This window comes from Mesoplodon densirostris, chromosome 6, assembly GCF_025265405.1.
Source record: "Mesoplodon densirostris isolate mMesDen1 chromosome 6, mMesDen1 primary haplotype, whole genome shotgun sequence".
Classification (NCBI taxonomy): Eukaryota; Metazoa; Chordata; class Mammalia; order Artiodactyla; family Ziphiidae; genus Mesoplodon; species Mesoplodon densirostris.
Window position 1 is genome coordinate 122,723,779 of NC_082666.1, and position 12,188 is coordinate 122,735,966.

Below are 12,188 nucleotides of genomic sequence, written 5' to 3' on the forward strand. Positions count from 1 at the left end.
TCTTTCTCCAGAATTGTGGAAGAGGCCATTCAACTAACCTCCAATTAGAAGCCCAAGATCTAGCGCCTTCTAAAAAATTATAATACAAAAAATCTTTCGGAAAGCACTGTGGAAGGCACAAAGTCTTCGTTCAAGGAAAAAATTAGATAGGAGTATATATCAAAAGAGTGTGAACTTGGCACTAGTAACAGCTACCATTATGCAGAGCCTTACTCTATGCAAAATAACATGTAAAGTACCTTTCACTTTGAAATTTCATTCCTTATTCCCTTAAAAAAATTCAAATTCCATCTACTCTGGAAACAGCTTCTGTGATGACATGGCCACATCTCATACACCACGGAGATGGGAACATCCCCACACTCTCCAAGGGCCAAGAACGGGGATACTGTATCTGGTTCTCTTTCTGCTACAATGGCCACATATGCAGGTTGGGTCACTAAAGGCTGAGCGCTATAGAGAGTTGATAAACCATGTAGGTGCTTAAAGGTCTCTGTCTATTGATTTTTGAGGAAGACACATTTCATCTGGATTAACTGCTAAACTTCCTTTTCCAGAGTCCAAAAAATTAAAATATCATTGCCTTCCACTGTTTGTGCATACTTCTGAAAAGAAGATAATCCTTTCTCTCAGAACACTCTCTCATATGATTTGTGAGAACTACCAAATGTTGGGATGGGCTGAATCATAAAATCATATGTGAAAGAAATGGGCAGTTACCTCTCTTCTCCCAGGATTCTTTCAAGCTTACAGTCTTTACAGGCAGAGGGAGAAGTCGTGTTGGATGGTCACATCCATGGGGCCATTTTCTTACTCTAAGAATAGCCTGCATGGCAGCTCGCTCTGCTTTAGACGGTAGGAAAACCCCTAAGTGATTGGTTTCCACTTGAGACCAGTGTAAAACACAAAGATAATATTCAGCTTTAATCTAGGTCTTAATTGTAACATCCTCTTTGAACCTTCTGACAATAGAGAGAACACGTTTTCCTCCCCACAGAGCCTCCAACAGAATCCAAACTCAGGCAGCCCAAATAAGGAGAAGGACAGCAGTGGGCCCCAGCCTTGGCCAGAAGATGATGTGCCCTTGATCAATCTGTTGATTGTTGAGGTGTCAGCCCAAGATTAGAAAGGGCCCTGAAGCTCTTAAGGCCTTGTGAAGACTCTCACTCAAGTCCACAAAAAAGAAGAGACTGTGGGAGGTCAAACTTCGAGTTGGCTCTTGCTATACCCCAAATAAAAGTGTGACAATGGGACATCTGAGAATGCTTGCTACTTGCAATCTGCTTGGTAAGGTGGCAGTTGGTACAAAGACCCAAGAAGATCCATGGAAAGAGGAGATAATTTAAATTTTTTGACTGACTGGCTTATTTAAGCTTAAATCAAATACTCATTTTTATAAGCTGATTTTCCATGCAATCCATTTATTTACATGACTCCTTAAAATGTAAATATAAGTACACAAACAGAGTAAGTACAGCATCTTTACTCTCTACAGACATTCCTAAAGGGTTGTATTACCACAAAAGCTTATTCACCTGCATGATTCCAATGAAAGCCCATTTCAGATCTGAAAGATTTAAGTTTACAGAAAATTCTTAAGGAATATATTTTCTTACTTCTGATTACATTCAATCCCTCTAACTCCCCTTGGCTCAAAGTCTAATTATGATAATGATTATGAAAATAATAAATAAATAGCCCCTATTCATTGACTTCATATTATTAGCCATGTATGGTTTCATTTAATCGCCCCAACTCTTAGAGTAGGAGAAATAACATCCCCATTTTACAGAGGAGATAATCAAGACTCATAAAGGTTAGATTACTTGCCCAAAGTCAAACAGCTAGTAAGTGGAAGAGCCCAGAGTGGACCTCAGGTTTGTCTGACTCAGGAAAACATTGTTAAGGTGGGAGCTTGGCCAAGTTTCTTCTGAAGGAAAAGATGGAACATGTTGCCAAGCAGCTCTCTTTTTCAGGGGACCAGTGAGTGCCTCATGGATCTACACAGGGGATCATGTCGCTGTCTACATCTTACTCTCTGTAAATAAGCATGGGGTCACTCCTCATGTTACAAAACAAAACAAGCAAACCAACAACAATGTCTATCATTCCTATCAGGGACTGTGTTCTCTAGAAATTCTGTGGCTGCATTGGATTCTGCAGAGGAAGATAAGCAAGTCTATCAGATATTTGGAAAACAAGACACCTCAAGAACCCACATGGTCTCAAGAGGGCATGGCCCACATGGCTGTAGTCTCTACAAGAAGAGTGTAAAAGGTTGCTTGAGTGGATGCGGAAGATGCAAGGTCATTCGTCCGTCAAGACTATGGAGGAGGGCCTCCCTGGTGGCGCAGTGGTTGAGAGTCCGCCTGCTGATGCAGGGGACATGGGTTCGTGCCCCGGTCTGGGAGGATCCCATATGCCACGGAGCGGCTGGGCCCGTGAGCCATGGCCGCTGGGCCTGCGCATCCGGAGCCTGTGCTCCGCAACGGGAGAGGCCACAGCAGTGAGAGGCCCGCGTACCGCAAAAAGAAAAAAAAAAAAAAAAAAAAAAGACTATGGAGGAAAAAAAGCTGGAAGTCAAATGTGTAACATAAGAAGTTGAATTAAGTCGTGGAAAATTTTTTTGAGGATAAGTCACCAAAGCTAAACTTTGAAAGCATTACCCAGGGGACAGAGGGGAGTCTTCTACATTGGAGATTTTTAAATAGACCAGCAAGCGAATTCCTTTGAAGGCAGATAATTTCAGTCCACGTGGTACCTCGCTGGGGTGTCCCTATCAAGCCATTTCCAGAGGATGTCAAGGTTTTTGCAGTTATTATTATTGTTGTTGTTGTTGCTTAATGTTTCAACAGGGACCTTCAGTTTCATCCTCTGTAACATGACCTCATAGGCCGATAGTGAGGATTAGTTATCCATGCAAAGTCTTTGGGTAAATGCCTGGTAACGTCACCACTCGCTATGCCCCCCTCCCCCGAATTGCCCCTTCTCCCCCCACCACACTTTAAAATGGCCAATTTTCCAAACAAAACTATACCAGAGGGGAGTTGCCACAAATTCAAACCTGGTTCTCTCTGCACTGTTTATCTCTCCAGTACTGGTATATACTCCACTTGAAGAACTTCCCTTAATTTTTAGGGAGAGGTACTTTAAAAAAAAATGTAATTAACCCATTACAACAGACTGTAGGAAAAGCACAACAACAACAAAAAGATGGTAGGTCAAAAATCCTCATCACAGTTTCCAGGAAACTATGGTCAGGCAAAAGAATTCAGAGCCGCGTACACCCTCTAACTGGCAGTGGGCCCCATCGAATCATTTTCTGTTCAGCATTCACTCCAATTACAAGCTCCTGGAAGTGGCATTTCAGTTTGGCAATAGACCCTTCGTTACCAAACACCAACTCCTGAGTGGGATCTGCTGTGCTCATTTAGGTACCAGAAGGGAGCGACTTCCCCCACTGTGTAATTCTGATTCCATAGCCACAGATTTCATTTCCAAGCCATTTCATGATTTCTTCCGAAGTGAGGGTCTCCCAAGCTCAGGTGGCAAGGAGTTGACTGTAAACAGCCACCGAGGTGCAAAAACAGGGGCTACTTTGATTCTCCACTTATTTCTGACTAGCGACACACTACAGTTTCTGAGGACCTGGTGTTATATGTTGGGATTTTTTTTTCTTCTGTATTCAGACATGTCTTCACTCTCCTGAATTCCATCACTTGGCACCAGGAAGCCTGTAGGGAAAAAAATCTCTACGGAAAAGTCCTTGTTTTTGCACTCAGATGAAAACCTGACACCACTAAGGAAAATAATAATTGAACTCTTTGGGCTTGAATTGGAATGAAACACAACACTAAGAGCATGTTTGTAATTCCAATTGTTCTCATAAAATGTCTTTGGAGCGCTCTTTGCAACGCGCACAGTTCCATCTTTTCCTCTTTTTGTTGTTGTTTTTAACCCGAATCCTCTTCTTTGCCCTATCCTTTCCTCTCCCTTCTCACCAAGAAAGAAAAAAGACTGAGCAAAACTGAACATGCCACAGACTGACTTCAGAAAACGTCTTGCAGTTAGACTTCAGAATTCGTTTACGAATCTATTTCCCTTTCTGATTCCATGACTACTCGGGTGAGGGAGAGAAATGAAGTTATTAGCCAGCCATCAGCTTCATGGGTCCTTACTGTCCTATTTCCTTAGTGTCCCTTCTCCCCTGCTGCAGCCTTCCCCTCCCCCTCCCGCCTTTCTGCCCTCCCCGTGAAGCTCATCTATGCTAGGCTGAGCAGTGAACACCAATTACACCAAGAGCCCTTTGCTGCTGCCTGGTCCGCTGGTTTTACTGTTTTGCCAGATGGTTGAGGCCAATGTGTAAAACTCTCTACCCTACCATTAATTCATAACTCGGTAATAACTTTCCCACGGCTCTAGGAAATTGAAATGAAGTGCAAACGTGAATATTTGGAAAGGGAATCAGGGTTGGACAACTATTTTACACCTGACAGAATAGATACCAGTCAGACAAAAAGATGCCCCTCTTTACACAGGCTGAAGCGTGACTTTCCCGAAACTAAGGCCAACTGACTCCATATGCGATGTTGGATAATGTAGCAAACGAAGCTCAGAGTTGGGGTTCCTCCCATTCTCGCCTTCTCTCTGCAGTTTCCAGCTTTATACCTATTGCACCTATGGGTCCATTCACTGATGACCTTGAGTTTGAGCATCTATGTAATGTTATATTCTGATGACAGAGTTAGAGATTAGCAGATATGAGTGCATTCTCTTGCTAAGACAGGACACCATCTAATGTTTGTTAGCATCATTAAACTAAAACTGACTTTTCACCTGCTCCCATACCATATGCAGCTGCAAATTTTTAAATTAAACTATGAAGCCATGCATAAATTTACATATATTACAGACTAGCCTCTCCATTTAACATGCAAATGTACTCCAATGTTTCAGAACACCTTCTGTCGCTAATTAATTTGCTGAATTATAATTAGACTAATCCTGCATAATTAATAAGCACAGATTTTTTTTTAATTTGTAAGCAGCTTGAGGAGATCATTCACTTCCTTCTATAAACTGCTAAGTAAGTGTTAAAAAAAATCTGGAAAGAACATGTGTGAAAAGGTATGTTTGATGTCGCATACAAACTCAAACTAGCGTGCAAGATGCAGAAGTCAGTACTGATAAAGGTACATATTTGAAGCCAACATTCAAACAATCAAAAAAAATCACATTCAGAGGACGGGGACTAATTCTCCCTTTGTCTCCTTGTATATAGTGTTTTATTCTTTGCCTTCTATCCATCGGCTCTTCCAAGATCACAGAGGCGGGAGAGGATTAAAGTAACCGTATGTTGTATTAGGAGAGATAATGATATTAACACTCCACTGTATATCAAAACACTCTGTGCATGCTGGGTGCTTATAAGCCCCTTTGATGGTATTTGGAATCATTTTCATTTTGGCTGCCAAAAACACCCGAGATCCATCTAGTGGAAACAATTAAGTTCCATTAGTACTGTATCCATTTGGTAATGATTACAATGAAGGGTCCCTCTTTAATGCTGAAGAGTAGAGTCTCAAAGAAACGTATGCATCTGTGCACTCGAAAACGTGAAACCATACAGTTTTACAACCAAGCATGAAGCTTAATTTTGACCCCTAAAATAAACCAGCATCAGGAGAGCTCAAGGTATGGGTAGATGACCAGTTAGAAAATTTGAAGCAAGGTGGGAATCTAGAAGGCCAAGGTATGCTTAATAGATAGCCACACAAATTGAGAGTCTAGAAAGACAAAGTGGGAAATGTGTGTTCTGGCAGGGAAGTTATTAAACCTTCAAAGAGAAGTCGAATTTTAGAGAAAATAGAGAGCTCCCTGGCCCTTCCACTCAGCGAAATCACTAGTATCAGTGGCCAAAAGATTGTTAGGCCAAAAGGATGGAGCCACCTGAAATAAGCTTGGCTTTCTATCATTGCAATTTCATTTTTTATAGTGACTCTATATACAGTAGAAATGTCTTCTGAAGAATGGGAAACAATATACACTAATGATGAAAAATGTGAAAGAGAAGTTAAGGAAACACTCCCATTTACCATTGCAACAAGAAGGATAAAATACCTAGGAATAAACCGACCTAAGGAGACAAAAGACCTGTATGCAGAAAACTATAAGACACTGTTGAAAGAAATTAAAGATGATACGAACAGATGGAGAGATATACCATGTTCTTGGATTGGAAGAATCAATATTATGAAAGTGACTTTACTACCCAAAGCAATCTACAGAATCAATGCAATCCCTATCAAACCACCAACGGCATTTTTCACAGAACTAGAACAAAAAATTTCACAATTTATATGGAAACACAAAAGACCCCGAATAGCCAAAGCAATCTTGAGAAAGAAAAATGGAGCTGGAGGAATCAGGCTCCTGGACTTCAGACTATACTACAAAGCTACAGTAATCAAGACAGTATGGTACTGGCACAAAAACCAGAAATATAGATCAATGAAACAGGATGGAAAGCCCAGAGATAAACCCACGCACATATGGTCACCTTATTTTTGATAAAGGAGGCAAAAATATACTATGGAGAAAAAACAGCCTCTTCAATAAGTGATGCTGGGAAAACTGGACAGCTACATGTAAAAGAATGAAATTAGAACACTGCCTAACACCATACACAAAAATAAATTCAAAATGGATTAAAGACCTAAATGTAAGGCCAGACACTATCAAACTCTTAGAGGAAAACACAGGCAGAATACTCTATGACATAAATCACAGCAAGATCCTTTCTGACCCACCTCCTAGAGTAATGGAAATAAAAACAAAAAGAAACAAATGGGACCTAATGAAACTTAAAAGCTTTTGCACAGCAAAGGAAAACATAAACAAGACGAACAGACAACCCTCAGAATGGGAGAAAATATTTGCAAATGAAGCAACTGACAAAGGATTAATCTCCAAAATTTATAGGCAGCTCATGCAGCTCAATATCAAAAAAACAAACAACCCAATTCAAAAATGGTTAGAAGACCTAAATAGACATTTCTCCAAAGAAGATATACAGATTGCCAACAAACACATGAAAGGATGCTCAACATCACTAATCATTAGAGAAATGCAAATCAAAAATACAATGAGGTATCACCTCACACCAGTCAGAATGGCCATCATCAAAAAATCTAGAAACAATAAATGCTGGAGAGGGTGTGGAGAAAAGGGAACCCTCTTGGACTGTTGGTGGGAATGTAAATTGATACAGCCACTATGGAGAACAGTATGGAGGTTCCTTAAAAAACTAAAAACAGAACTACCATATGACCCAGCAATCCCACTACTGGGCATGTACCCTGAGAAAACCATAATTCAAAAAGAGTCATGTACCAAAATGTTCATTGCAGCTCTATTTACAATAGCCAGGACATGGAAGCAACCTAAGTGTCCATCAACAGATGAATGGATAAAGAAGATGTGGTACATATATACAATGGAATATTACTCAGCCATAAAAAGAAACGAAATTGACTTATTTGTAGTCAGGTGGACGGACCTAGAGTCTGTCACACAGACTGAAGTAAGTCAGAAATATAAAAACAAATACCGTATGCTAACACATATATATGGAATCTAAAAAAAAAAAAAGGTTCTGAAGAACCTAGGGGCAGGACAGGAATAAAGATGCAGATGTAGAGAATGGACTTGAGGACATGGGGAGGGGGAAGGGTAAGCTGGGATGAAGTGAGAGAGTGGCATGGACATATATACACTATCAAATGTAAAATAGATATCTGGTGGGAAGCAGCTGCATAGCACAGAGAGTTCAGCTCAGTGCTTTGTGACCACCTAGAGGGGAGGGATGGGATAGGGAGGGTGGGAGGGAGACGCAAGAGGGAGGAGATATGGGGATATATGTATATGTATAGCTGATTCACTTTGTTATAAATCCGAAACTAACACACCAGTGTAAAGCAATTATACTCCGATAAAGATGTTTAAAAAAAAAAGAATGGGAAACAATTTTCCCAGGTTGATTACCAAACCAAGTATATCTTCTCCCTTACTAGCCAGCCAACATTTTTTTTTTTTTTTTTGACAAAGCTAAGACATAAGCTAGCTTGAGACTTGAGAAGAAAGTTAAAAAGTGCACTGATCCCTCAGAGGCCCATGGCCACATCCAGGAGCAGATGCTGGGGGCTAAATGGAGAGGCTGCTTCTGCTTCTGCCCTGAGATGCATTTATTAGACTCCTCCCCTCCTTATCCGGAAGGAGGACCCAGAACAGCTACCTCCTGGGGCTAGTGCAATGACTAACCAGAGTGAGAAGAATATTTTGAAAGCACCTGGAAAAAGCTGCTGCAATTTTTCTGAGCGAAGCCATGTTATTACTTGGATAGTTTGGACACATAAGACATCTGGACCGTTCTTCTGATCCAAACCATAGCCTTTGCCGTTGGTCCCCATCTGAAGAGATTAAATGGTTCAGGAAGATTTTTAAAAGCCTAAAAGAAAGGGAGCTTTCTGTGCCTTTCTGAGTTACTCAGAAGGAACATAACAACAGCTGGAATAATAATATTAATATGAGGCTAAAATTATTTCCTTTCCAAAAAATATACGAATGGCAGTGGAAATCTTTAATAATCTCTTCACCTTTCAAGAAAAATCATTTTAATGTATTGTGCTTGTCTTTCAGACTCCCCATACCCCATTTTGAGTGGTTATAAGAGGAAATCTGGTTGCTCGGTACTCGGGAACGTGTGCAGGTCTATTTTTCTAAAGCCAAAAAGTGTTTAATGGTTAAACTCAGAGTGAAAGGCAGGGTCTCCCCACTTCCTACCGTAATGTGTTGGACCGAGCATCCTACTGACTCTCTGGGGAACATCTTAGAGATGGAAAGAGCCAGACAGGTCGCCCGGTCAAAACCCCTGTATTGACAGGCAAGTGGTTTGGTTTTGGCATTTGGCGGGTATTTTCTTCAGCTTTGCCCAGTCAATTTATAACTATGTCCCAGTGGGAAAGAGCAAAGGGGAAACAATTGTGATCCACGTATAGTTAGCTTTTGAGAAATTCCTGACAAGTTCTTAGGGGGAAAGAGAAATGACTTAGGGGCATTTAAACACAAAGGTGTAAAACAATTAGCTCACAAATCCACATCTCCGGCTGGTGGGTTTTTCCCCTCACAGACATATTCCAGGCAATTTCTCTAAATTAATTTTTTTGGCAGGAGGATTTCCCCCCCTAAACATCATTCTAGTTTATACTTGTGATTCATTCTCTCTCTTTCCCTTTCTCTTCTCTCTCTTCCCAGTTTCCAAATTCAGGATGGTGTGTTATGGTTTTTAAGGGCTTCATCAAAGTTCACGGCAGGGTCGGGGGAGCGCTGAGTTGGGAAGAAGAGGTGACTGCAGAAAAGACACCAAGATGAGAATTACATCAAAGCTCCACTTCATCTGACAAGTATGACGGCTTGCCTCCACTCCAGCCACGAAGACCCACATTCACAGCTAATGTAACCTTCATGCCAAAAAAAGGGAAAAAGAAAGACCGTGTAACCTGACGGGTAGCAGGTGGTACATATGGAATTATCATTGGCTATTAACACCAGGTCGGATATCATATTAGCCACTTTCAGACTGCCTTTGCCAAACCCACATAAAAATATAAAACCAGGTATTTCAATATTCTGTCGCTCCCTTAGCAAAACAGATTTCCTTATATTACTCATAGTGGAGTCAGCCGGCTTTCATTAGAATTTTTTTAACTTTTTTTTTCCTTAAAGGAAGAACTAAACCTAGTTGACAGAAAAGAGAAACTGGGACAAAAATCAGGTCAAGAATTTGATACAAAAGGCATTCAGATAAAGCTAATAATATTCCAGAGTGTTGTTAGTTGAGCAGACTATGATTACATTCGTCTAATCTCAACCCAACCCCTATATAATCTACGTGAGGTTCCAGGAATCAGACAATATTTCCATTTTTTTTTCATTCAAACTTTGTTGATTCTAAGTCCTCTATTCACTCTGTGGGATGTGATTAACTTTTTGGAGGTTTCCAAATATTAGTACCAAAAAATGAAACCTTTCTTTTAGCTGCCTTTAAGAGATTTTTACATGTCCCCCTTTTCTTCATTGTCTGGAATACAACTGCATTTTGTATTAACTCTGGTCATCTCAGAAAGACCACTAACTAGTCAGTTTTCATTTTGCCCATGAGTAGAGAACCAGAATCTCTCCTTTCATTTTCTCTTTTAAAAAAACTAAGGCTCTGACGAAAAGTCTCATGATGGAGCCAGGAATCATCTAGACCCCAGCCTCTCCACGGGGAACAGAAGCGGCCCCTGGGCACTTTTCCTGGGCCATCCCACATTTCTAACCTTTCTCTTCCATACCATAGGATCAGTACGCTGGATTACCAAAACAGGACATGAAACTGAACCACTTTATTTCAAAAATGGAGGCTAGGCATAAAGCCCCATTTGAGCTATTGGGATTTCTCACCCCAGGTTCAAAAGGAGGCTAGATGTGAATGGGGCAGATTCATGTGATGCCCATAAGTCAGCCCCAGTTTGCTAAAAACAAGGCCCTGAGTTCATTTTCAGGGTTCAAAAGTCCTTGACTGAGCCTCGCCAAACTCCAGCTGTCCAAAGAAGTCCCAACTGATGAGAGTTTATCTTTTTTTTAAACCTGGTTTTGTGTTACTTGGTGTTGTACAAGTCCAGACCATTTCTAAAGATTGAAGTTGATTTCTGATACTTATTCCTACCCTTCATTAAATGAGATCTATTCTTAAAGCCTGCTGCAGTACATAGTGTATTCACTTGAGACCATATAATCAGGATGACTCTAATAAAGAAAACTGTTCTTGAGAAACCGACTGTGAGGGTATTTGATATCTACAAAGATCCTAAACTTTAAAATAGTTCAACTGCTCATTTCCTCTGCCAGAACAGATAGCATTATTGCGTCAACACGCACACACATGTGCACACAAGACAGGGTAGCACAGAAAAATATAAACGTTGCATCTAGTCCCTAAAACTCAGTTGCAACTTTCAGTGCTATTGGCTTTCTCTCTCTCCAAAATGCCTTTGAAAGAAGTTCTCATAAGCCAAAAGAACCACCGCAAGTTCTTTTCAGGATGCGGCAGAGAATTAAATAAATGACTAAAAGTTTAACATCGTGAGGGTAAAGGAAGACCTGGAAAAACAACATGCTCAATATCAGAAAATCTGCAAAAACCTGAGACTGGGTTGTAGCCAAATGAGCCTTCCCTGCCCTAGACTTTGGAGTTGGGTTCATGGTCTCTCCCCACTCGGTGGATAACGGAACAAAGCCATTAATGAAGAAAAAAAAAACCTGACTTCCTCTGGGGAGTCAAACAGCTGACCTGGAAGTAAAACATCTCAGCCCTTCACTCAGAGGCCACAGAGCCTGTTCAGCTTTCTCAGCGAGCACAGGACTGGGTCCAGGAGCATGGGAAAGCGATGGCCACAGCTCCCTGGGGAAGACGCACAGAAGGTCGCGCGGCCAGGCTGGGAGAAAGGCAGCTCTTGCAGCCCAGCAGTGGCTGACTCGAACACCAGCAATCCAATGCCAGCTTCTCCCTGTCGAACCCATGGCCAGGACGGCCACCCCCAGAAACGGCCCAGAAAAGCCTCTGGCCCAGCACAATCTCAGGGAAGTCATCTTGTCCCATGCATGAGTCGGAATGTATTGGCTGTTCATTTGACCTGAACTGAAGTTAAAAGTCCTCCGCTCCTCCCGTTAGAATCCTGCCTTGAAATACAGCAGAACCAGAAAAATCAGGCCCATTTCTTTCACCAGCCCTCAGCTTGCCAAGGTGATTACAACAAAGCCACACTGAACAAACAGCTAGGCATCTAGTTCGCGTCTAAAGTTCTTTATTTTTTAAGAAAAAAAAGAAAGAAAAGAAAAGGAGATTTCACTATTCCTGGTGTGACATGTCTGCTTCCAATATTTTTTTAATAATACAGGTTTTGAGCTGATCAAAATGTGTTTCCATCTCTCTGCTTTGTTATCTAAGGTCTTAAGTTGGAGGTGAGGGGGGCATTTTTAGTTCAAGTTCCATATAAGTCAGAATGAAAGGCCCAGTGAAGTCTAACTCATGGTCCTTCACAGTTTGTCCTAATCTTTTATGATTTTGTTAGGAATATATTCTATCT

The 12,188-nt window shown here is 41.1% G+C and overlaps 1 protein-coding gene across 6 annotated transcripts in view; it reads right to left on the reverse strand.

Moving 5' to 3' along the window:
• The window catches only part of EBF2 (EBF transcription factor 2), a 191,325-nt gene that overhangs the window by 61,503 nt on the left and 117,634 nt on the right, over window positions 1–12,188 (reverse strand). The gene's annotated exons all lie outside the window — the stretch shown is intronic.